This window comes from Montipora foliosa, chromosome 1, assembly GCF_036669935.1.
Source record: "Montipora foliosa isolate CH-2021 chromosome 1, ASM3666993v2, whole genome shotgun sequence".
Classification (NCBI taxonomy): Eukaryota; Metazoa; Cnidaria; class Anthozoa; order Scleractinia; family Acroporidae; genus Montipora; species Montipora foliosa.
The window spans coordinates 36,788,775-36,798,275 of NC_090869.1; the positions used below are offsets into that span (position 1 = coordinate 36,788,775).

Genomic DNA, 9,501 nt, shown 5'->3' on the forward strand with positions numbered 1-9,501 from the left:
TTCAAACAAAAACAAAATGAAATCGGTAATTTATCTGGTCCTCTCTAGTGTACGTGATGGGGAAGAATTTATAATCAGTTTCTGTTGACATAACTTCGAGTCTGTAGCCAATCACTTCACGGGGCAAAGGGCTTGCTACAAGAGTGAAAAATGTTTTTAAGGTTTCAAAACGCACACTCCAGCACAGCAGCGCAGGGTTCTTAGTTGCGTTAAACATTTGAAGCAGTGTTGTAATCGTCACTAGAACATACTGCAATCCTAGCGATTCAACTAATCTCGATTCCACAACTGTTTAGAATGTGTAACTCGAGCCAGAACAAAGATTCTACTACTAGTCGAGGGGTAAATGAGAGCAGCGTAACAGATGATATAAAACGTACGGCTAGTCGAGAAAACGGGCAAATGACAGCTGGAAATCCAAAGAAAGATGTACATGGAGAACGATTGAAGTTTCGCGAGATCAAAGTGTGTGACAAAGACGTAAGCGTCGCCCAAGAAACTTTTCCCGAATTTTTCTGCCAGAGATCAGTTGACCTTTATCAGGACATTTTCGCCGCGCCACAGACACAAACGAATTTCAAAGATATCTCAGGAAGGAAACAAAATCCACAAAGTGAATGCGGAGGACTGGTGCTCTGGTACATCCGGGAATATGGACTTAAGTGGAATTCGCTGAACTGAATATCAGGGTTCAGGATTTTCTCTTTTCATCCCTTCATGTAGCAAATAGGTCATCAATAATTTTGGCGAAATTTTGTTCTTATGAATAGTCGTTTATTATTCTTATTGTCATCTTATGTGTTAATCTTAACGCGATTTAGCTTATGGCTGCAATATGTTTGCAGCTGTTTGTCAATAAAGTGTCTATCACATCTATCCAGCACGTTTCTTTAAATTTGACGTTTAGATAGTTTTCTTGTAAGCTATGTGTTATGCCACGTTTCGGTAATTACGGTCAAGCTATCTCACGCTTCATCAGTAGTTTTGAAAGTTGAACTGAGCATTCAAATCATTGTAAAATAAACGATTTTTGAAAAGTGAAAACTATTTCAAGCGTTTAATGAATTATTGTTCAGTTATTGTGCATTTTTCGTACCAAAGCTTCAAGATTCCATTCAAATCTAGGAATCCGGATGTTCATTTCAGTCTACTAGATACTGGCGACGCGTGACATAACTCGACTGTGACAACCTAGAAGCTATGCTAAAAGATCTTGCAAATTCTCGGTTTGTTTGACCTTCCCCATACTAGTGAGTGTGTTACGCTGAGCAAATGAACTGAACAGTCGCCTGGAAGTGTCATCTCTGATTTAAAATTTTAAGTGCAGCAGCTCTTAGCATTTAAAAAGCTCTTTGATTAGCAAAATGCAAAATTTGCACTGTTTGGGACGACAAGTTGACACGATAGCTACAGACAATAGCTTAAGTTAAGAGCACCATATTTCTGTATACATTTTTTTATTAAAAACTGGACCATTGGTTAATGCAATTCGACAGTTTTGATTGGCTGAGCCATCATGGGTTATGAGCCATTTTACATTGTACCAGGATTTACAAACACGGCAAGCATACGCGTGATTTTTTGGGCCTTTTTATTTTTATTGTAGTCTAGTTTTTTATATTTTGGGGACGTTTTTAATAAAACAATTATTCCACTCGCGCTTGTTGGATATGAGAAGATTATAGCCAACTCGGCGCTACGCGCCTTGTTGGCTATCTATCATCTCATATCCACCGCGCGCTCGTGGAATAATTGTTAAATATGTCTGCAGTGGCCTACAGCACTTAGTCTCTAGGGTGGCGTGGAGTCACTTTACCCTTAGAACATAAATCGCTGTAGATCTTGGCTTATTCCTCGCAGGTGTTAAGCCATTTAATTCTGAGTAAGCAGTAGTTTTGATACGGCAGTGGCCTTGCTTGCTTGCTGTCTCTAATTTACTTGACGACAATGGATAAAACTGACAGACCAAGTCTTATCTGCACAATCTATGTAGTTCTCAGTCATTTGGTTAAGCTTCTCTAAGTTTTAATCACTTCTGATAGACCACTTTTATAAATGGCGACCACCTTCACATTATTTTGTATTCATTTAATTAGACCTACTGCCTTCATTTTGAAACAAATAATCTTTTGAAATTTGCTAATTTGTTCTTACTTTAGGAATAATTGAAATGCACCTTAAATTTCTTTAAGTTTCTAAGGTATGCCAGTTGTCTTCATTTTTTTAAAGAAAAAGCTTGAGTTTTGGAAATGTAAAGCTTGGACGGTTTAAGTATAAGATTAGGATTCATAGTAAGTCCAGGAGCAATCTGCGATCAGGCGTACTTTTCTTTAGAGAAAACACGAAAAGTACTTTTCGCGCCCTCTAAATCTCTAAAGAAAAGAACGCCTGATCGCAGGTTAGTCCAAAAGTGACTGGAACCGCCTAGTTGGACAGATAAAAGTAGTTTCTGGAACTTCGAAATCTTCGGGTCCCTGGTATCATACTACGTTATTGCCTTAAATATTATGAATTATAAATGTCACAAGTTGTGCCCCAATATCTTTTCTAGGAAGGGCTTTAAGGACTCTCCTTCTACTCAGGTTGCAATGATACTAACGTGTGATTATCATCAAACTTAAATTGTAATAAATGGCTGCGACCTCAAAGAAGCATTTCACAATGACTGCAAAAATTCTCGCGCGTTCATTGGCCAATTTTTACAGTCAATAAAGCGGACAGACACATAAATTATAAATTTATAATTTATGCGATAATGACGCGATACTGCTCCCGTCAGATTGAAGTATCTCGCATTTTTGTCTCGCTTTCTTTGCGTGTTTCGACTTAATTTTGACCCCTCTGCCTTTTTGTTATTGTAAAAAACAAATTGATGTCAGTTTTTCATGTGTCTGTCCTGTTATTGGTAATGAATTTCATCATCAATAACAGGACGGACGCATGAAAAACTGACATCAATTTGTAAATTTGCATGGAGCCAATCTTTGTGTCTGTGTCAATTAATTGGAGAAGGGGCAGATAAGTCCAGGTAACCAGATGCATGATGATACGTGCTGGTAACTAGTTGCATGACGATTTTGAATAACGAAATATCCCAATGCTCTTCACTCCAATTTTAACGTCACTCATGATCACATCTGGGAATACGGACATATTTACCTCACAAAGTGCCTACCCTCTATACTATGGCCCTCAAGTAAAGAGAAATAGCTGTATTTATTCTTACCAGTCCTGCCAAATTAACTACTGATAATAGTTGCATTTGTATATTTTGATGAGTGTCGTAAAACCAAAACCAAAGTAATTACTTTGGCCAATCAAAAAGGACGGAGACAATCCGGTAAACCAATCAAAACACGTAGCCGACACAAAGCGCCGGAAAATGTGCACAAGCGAGCCATGATTGGTTTTGGTTTCACATCTGATTAGTTGAAAAAAAAGGCCCGAGAACTTTGAAGCAATCACTGAGTGAATTAATTATAAACCAAAGCAATTCGCTAATTTCGACACTCAATTGAAAACCACTCTATTTGATAACTATTAAAAGCTATTGCGCTGCTTATGTAAACTCTTAGGCGCATGACTATTAGGACACCAAGCTTCCCAAGAGTTTTAGTAGTTCAATGTGTAGAGCAATCGATTTCAGTCGTCCCTCGCCCGTCGCCAAGCAAATGGTTTCCCATCCTTCCCACTGGCACATTACACATTAAAGTTCCGGTCTTGTTAACACCTCAACTTCTTTAAAGTATATCCCAATAATGCAAGGACAAGCCGAGGAAGCGTTTGTTTGTAAGTCTACTTTTTATTCATGGTCTTAATTTAGGCAAATGTATAGTGCAGCTCTATATGCCTATAATTGCTTAAGTCTGCCCACGAGTTAATTACAAGTGAGAGAGAAGTTGTGAAACGACAGCTGGGGAAAAAACCTCCTTGTACGTCCACTTGCTCCATGGAGGAAAACCCCGTGCCAGATGAACCCCCCAATCAAAGACCTCACGGACTGGGTCAGAGCAGAGTTTGCAAAAATGTAAACCATAACTATTGTAGATGAAAACAGATCCAGGAACAGATAAGAAAAACGTTTTCTTAAAATACCTGGTTAAACATTTACTTAAGAAAAACACTCTCATTCTGAAAAAAAAAGTGATCCATTTGACTCGTGCTCTTGGAAACTTCGAAGGTGAAAAAGGTTTACATAGATTTAATACTATTCTTTGAGGGTAAATTTCGACTCTGGCCTTGATGGGTTGGTTATAATAGCTGTTTATTTAAAGTCTTAAGTTTTTATCTTATTTTTGCCTATTTTGCACCATCAATATCTCTTATGGCCCAACGCCAAGGAGTTTGTTAACTTTCGCACACCGGTGTTTCATGCACGCATTCACTTTTCTTTATTAGTAGTGTACCAGAGCTTGTGCAAATATATAAAACGATATTATCACCCTACAATATAACATTTTCAACGCATCACTCACCCATCTTATCGTACATTTCATAAGCCCCGGAAGGACATCGGATCGCATGAGATAATAACCTCTGCGTGGCTAGTAATTTGTTAACAAACGCCCGCACAATAATATTTCATGCATTTATTATGAATAATTATTTGGTACAGCGCACGCCATATTTGGTGACATTTAACCTAGTTAGCTAATTTCCCGAACGCCATCGTATCGTAGAATGCTATGACATTCATGTGAGCACGCAAATTAAAGCCATTACAGCTATCCCCCATTCACTCACCGTTTTGCAGATCATAAAATAGTAGGACAGTATCAGTATCAATTTATTCCTATGTTAAGTTCTTTGCTAACATGTGCGTGTCATTTATATTATTACAATATTAGTCCCTACTTATTTACTTACAAATACTATGCTAATGCGCCCAGGCCATTGGACATAATGATAAAGTTTTGTAACAAATGTAGTTGTTTACAACTAAGTTGCTTGATAATGCGCGCACACTGTCATGACATCATTAGTCTCTACTTATTCACTTGCAAGTTATTTTCTAACGCGTTCATGCTGTTATGCCACGTGATATTAATACCATTTACTTTTGAGTTGTGGCAAAGTGTTAAAAACACCCACGCACCATCAAATCATATGATATAGGGCACTGTACCATGATCATCTAATTATTCTTAAGTAAGTTGTTTACTAATGCATGTCGTCATGTCATATGATATCACCCCCTTTAGTGCAGTACGTCATACGCACTTCATCATATCGTATATTATTCAGTAAGCTCTAGTTAATTGTTTACATACGAGTTACTTACTAAACGATGAGCGTTTGCCATCAGATCGCATAATATTTTACACCTGCTTTCTAAATTACTGAAAACCCAAATATGCCGATGCGCATATTTCATTAAATACCAGTGAACTTAGAACATTTATTGATAAGTTCTTGTTAATCTTCTTATCCATATTTAACTTATCGACTGACGTGCGCTTGATGTAAAGTCATATGATATTATGCCCCTCTCACTTAGTGACTATATTATTTCCATTTACTGTCTAAATTGCACAAAATCAGTGTGCGCACACACCATTTAATGCTAATAAGATATTTATAAACATCTATTTTTTTCTCTAGTAAGTTGTTTGAAGATGCACGAACACAATTAAGTTTATCCTAATGATATTTTTACAATTAACCCTTAAGAGGTTAAACTCGCAAGTTATTTACCAACCCGCACACAACATTGTGCTATGTGAAATTATCATCCTTTGCTTTAATTTTTTTGTAAGTTGTTAAAAAGCGCGCACTATCAGATCGTAAGATAAAGGCCACAATATAATTAGTTTGTGACCATCTACTTATTCATACGTACGTTGATTAATAATGTGTGCATTCTATCACGTTATTACCTTCTATTTATCTACTTTCAAGTTGTTTGCTAATGCGGACACGACCATCTCTTGATATTACTGGCACCTAGTTAACCACATGCGCGTTAACCATCCTGAATTTTATTATCTTCCCTCACTTACTTATCAGTAGTATGCAACACGCACACACCGTTTAATGATACGTTTTTGTGACTCTGTTTTTATTTGAAGATGGCTCTTCTTGTGATGCGCACACGCTATCATATCATACGATATTATGCCCCTTAAGTAAATCATAAGTTGTTTTTAAGAGCGCACACTCCATTGTATTGAGCAATATTGATGATATATGTATGCGTTGCTTGCTATAGCGCGTTTACCATCATGTCGTGTGATTTTTCCCCCTCTACTTTTTAAATTACTCACAAGCTGTGTGCTGTTGTGCACACGCCATAAAATGCTGATAAGCTATTATAAACCTCTACTTGTTCATTTGTAAGGTGTTTGCTGATATACGCGCCCACAATTATATCCTATGACGTTTTACACTCAGGCCATTAAATATCTACTTGCAAGTTGTTTACTCTTGTGCGTACACTATCATGTCATGTGATATTTTCCCCTTTTCTTTGAAGTTGTGTTAGTTGTTTGAAAGGCGCGTGTACCATAGTATCATATCATATAACTGACCTTAAATTATTCACAAACGCATTTGCCATCATGTGGTAGATATTGTTAACCTCTACTTGTTAAATTACCCACATGTTGCATTCCAACATGCACAAGCCGTTTAATACTAATTAGGCATTGGTAATATCATTTACTTGTTCACTGAATTGTAAACTCCTTGCGGAACCGCGCATGCTATCATGTCGCATAGTCGTATAACCCCTTAATAAATAAATGTTAACGCAATCGCAGGATAAAACAATCTACTTACTAATAAGGTGCTGTGAACGCGAGACTGTTATCTTATTTTGCAATATATTAACACTCAACTTATTTCTTACCTCCTTACTTATATTTATCTATTTAGTATTTTTCATTTTTATTTTTAACTCGTTTATCTTACAGAACGGCCTTTATCCACTAGTTAGTGCATTAGTTATTTTAACACCTTTTGTAAGGCTTAAATATGTAAGGCTAGCATCATAATTTACCCTCAATTTTGTACTTATCCGATGACTTTGACATTTTTCACACCATTATATACTATATATGTATTGGATCAGCCTTTTGACAAGAAATTTCCAACGATATAAGCAGTAGATCCTAGTTAGCTCTTTGACATATAGATTAACTGATATCAATGTAAAATGCATTCTAAACTCTAACTTTCTTTCTTTTATACGGTAATGATCAGATGGGAAAATTGTTTAAAAGTTCATTGTAGCAACCACAGCTTTACGGTCTTCATCCAACAAGTTAAGAGTCGAGACTGCGTGCCGGTGTTGTCCTCTCAAGGAGCACTGATATCCCTGTGTTTTGTGGAATTTCGTGCATGATTCTTGTCTAAATATGAAGTAGATAGCTGCAAATCAGACTTGAAATAGACCTTATTCATTTGAACATTTTGCTTCCAGGATTTATATGATGGGACATAATCCCACCATATTATTCCTCTCAAATTTCGCAATATTGGTGCTCAAATACGCCCTTTTTATAAAAAAGACAAATGATCAATTCTCTTGAGTATTGTCACATGATCTATACTGATGGAGAAACAAAACCATGCGAGCGAATTGTGATTGCAAATTTGTAAAAAAATCATTCAGTAGCCAAAAAGGAGGAGCAGCCAATCACCAGTTTTAAATATCTTTTTTAAAGGAAAGGTTTGAAAGTTATCAGAAGCAACTTCGATTATAGTGGTTTCATTCTTGGACAGACAGGTATAGCCAATGCGTTTCCCGCTTTTGCCAGTGATTAAAGATGGTCACCAAATTAAACGTCTTAGCTAAATTGGGTCTTTTATACCTGAGAAACCACTGCAGCATTTCCGTTGAACAGGGTGAACCAAGATAACCAACAGTTCATAGAGCTTATTGTGGCAAGCGGCCACCTCCCTCTCTTCCTTCCTAGCCGTTATTAGGAGCTAGGTACCAACTTATAGCGGACTAAGAAAAGAGCTCATGGTTAATTTTAACACCAATCAGTAGTTTCCATTTCTTGGTTACGAAACGCTTAGAAAGGTGAGGTATCATTGAGTATAGAACAATGATGAGGGTTATCGTTCACAGCTTGGAGCTTTTGATAATGACATTATTCACTTACAAGTGCATACTTTTGAGCCTCTCTGAAAGCAGAAGTCCACCTTTTTCAATTCGTCTTTAAAGCTCTCTTTTCTCTTCTTTTCTTTTCAACTGAAAGGAAATATAATTTGTAAAGTTAGGCCCTGTTGAACCTTTGAAATAGTCAGTGGTCTCACCCGACAAAGTTGGTCACGAAATTTATCTGAATTGATCCCTGAGGCTAAGGCTTTTTAGTATAATTACTTAGGTGATTATTTAAAGTTCTTAATACCGCTGATTGGTTGCTCTTGAGGTGATCATTTGTCGAGGTGACAGACGAATAAATTAATTGTTTTAAAGAAAACGCATATTTTTCAAATAATCACTTACGTAATTATGCTAAAACAGTTATTCACCTTCAGTTATTCGTCTTCAATTAATTATTTCAGCTCTTTCTTGCTACCTTGACTGACGATCCAATGCGCTTGTGGATTACCTGAATAAAGGAAGTTAAATGAAATAACAGTGTAGTTGAATGACAGCTAAGTTAGTCGTTTTTGCAGATACGCTGACCTGTAAAACAAGATTTAATGACTTTGCTTTCATGTTCCTTAAAACAAAGGGTTCGCTTACCAAATTGTTCCCGGTAAGCACACAGAATTGTTAGCAGCCAAGACCTCTTTCCTTTGCTACTTGAATAATGATCTGTAAAAAGCTTTCAAAACGCTCCACAAGATCAAGAGTAGCATGAATGAAATATCACTGACAATTAAACAGATTCTATAAATCATTAAGACTACAATTTATTGAAAGGTTAAGTTAAATTATGCGGGCGTAGCGCTCTCTCACTCTCACTCTCACTCTCACTCTCACTCTCACTCTCACTCTCACTATCACACACAGACACATACACACACCACAGTGAGACAATACTTACACAAACGAACATCAAACCTGATACGTACCGGTACATCTACAATACGGTTAAGGGGAGGACGGGGAATATGCGGCTCTTGCACAGAAAGAAGAAATATAGTCAGGCATTCGGTTCCAAAATTACAAAGACGGAAGACAAGAAATTCAAGTAAAAGGGCGATAGAAAAGTTTCACTTCACTCGCGACTTGATGAAAGAAAAACGAAAGATAAAATTGAAGGAGAAGATGAAATTACAGAAGTAATAAATATGCCGTAGAGTAGCTCTCGAAGTGCAGTTTTCTCCGAACTATGGATTACACTAGGAGGTTTGCAGCAAACATAAATGGACTCACATAAGATGGCTGCACAAGAGAATACAAATTATTGATCCACTGCAACTGCCTGTTGTACCATTTTAGTGCTATTGTCGGAAAGAGCATTTATTGCAACCAAAAGCACATCATTTCTAGCCTGCATCCAGTTATCAGGTTGCAAAGTCAACAGCCATGTTGTCCTGACA

At 37.1% G+C, this 9,501-nt stretch overlaps 1 long non-coding RNA gene across 2 annotated transcripts in view; it reads right to left on the bottom strand.

Moving 5' to 3' along the window:
* Positions 1-3,790: 3,790 nt before the first annotated feature.
* Positions 3,791-9,501, bottom strand: part of LOC137977489 (uncharacterized) — a 13,571-nt gene continuing 7,860 nt past the window's right edge. The window contains exons 1-4 of one of the 2 annotated variants that reach the window (XR_011117811.1): positions 8,699-9,501; positions 8,482-8,561; positions 8,109-8,197; positions 3,791-7,349 (exon numbers count right to left, since the gene is read on the bottom strand). The exon at positions 8,699-9,501 is cut by the window's right edge and continues 659 nt beyond it. This is a non-coding gene — a long non-coding RNA (uncharacterized lncRNA). The remainder of the gene's footprint in view (positions 7,350-8,108; positions 8,198-8,481; positions 8,562-8,698) is intronic. The other variant, XR_011117812.1, reaches the window with a different exon arrangement.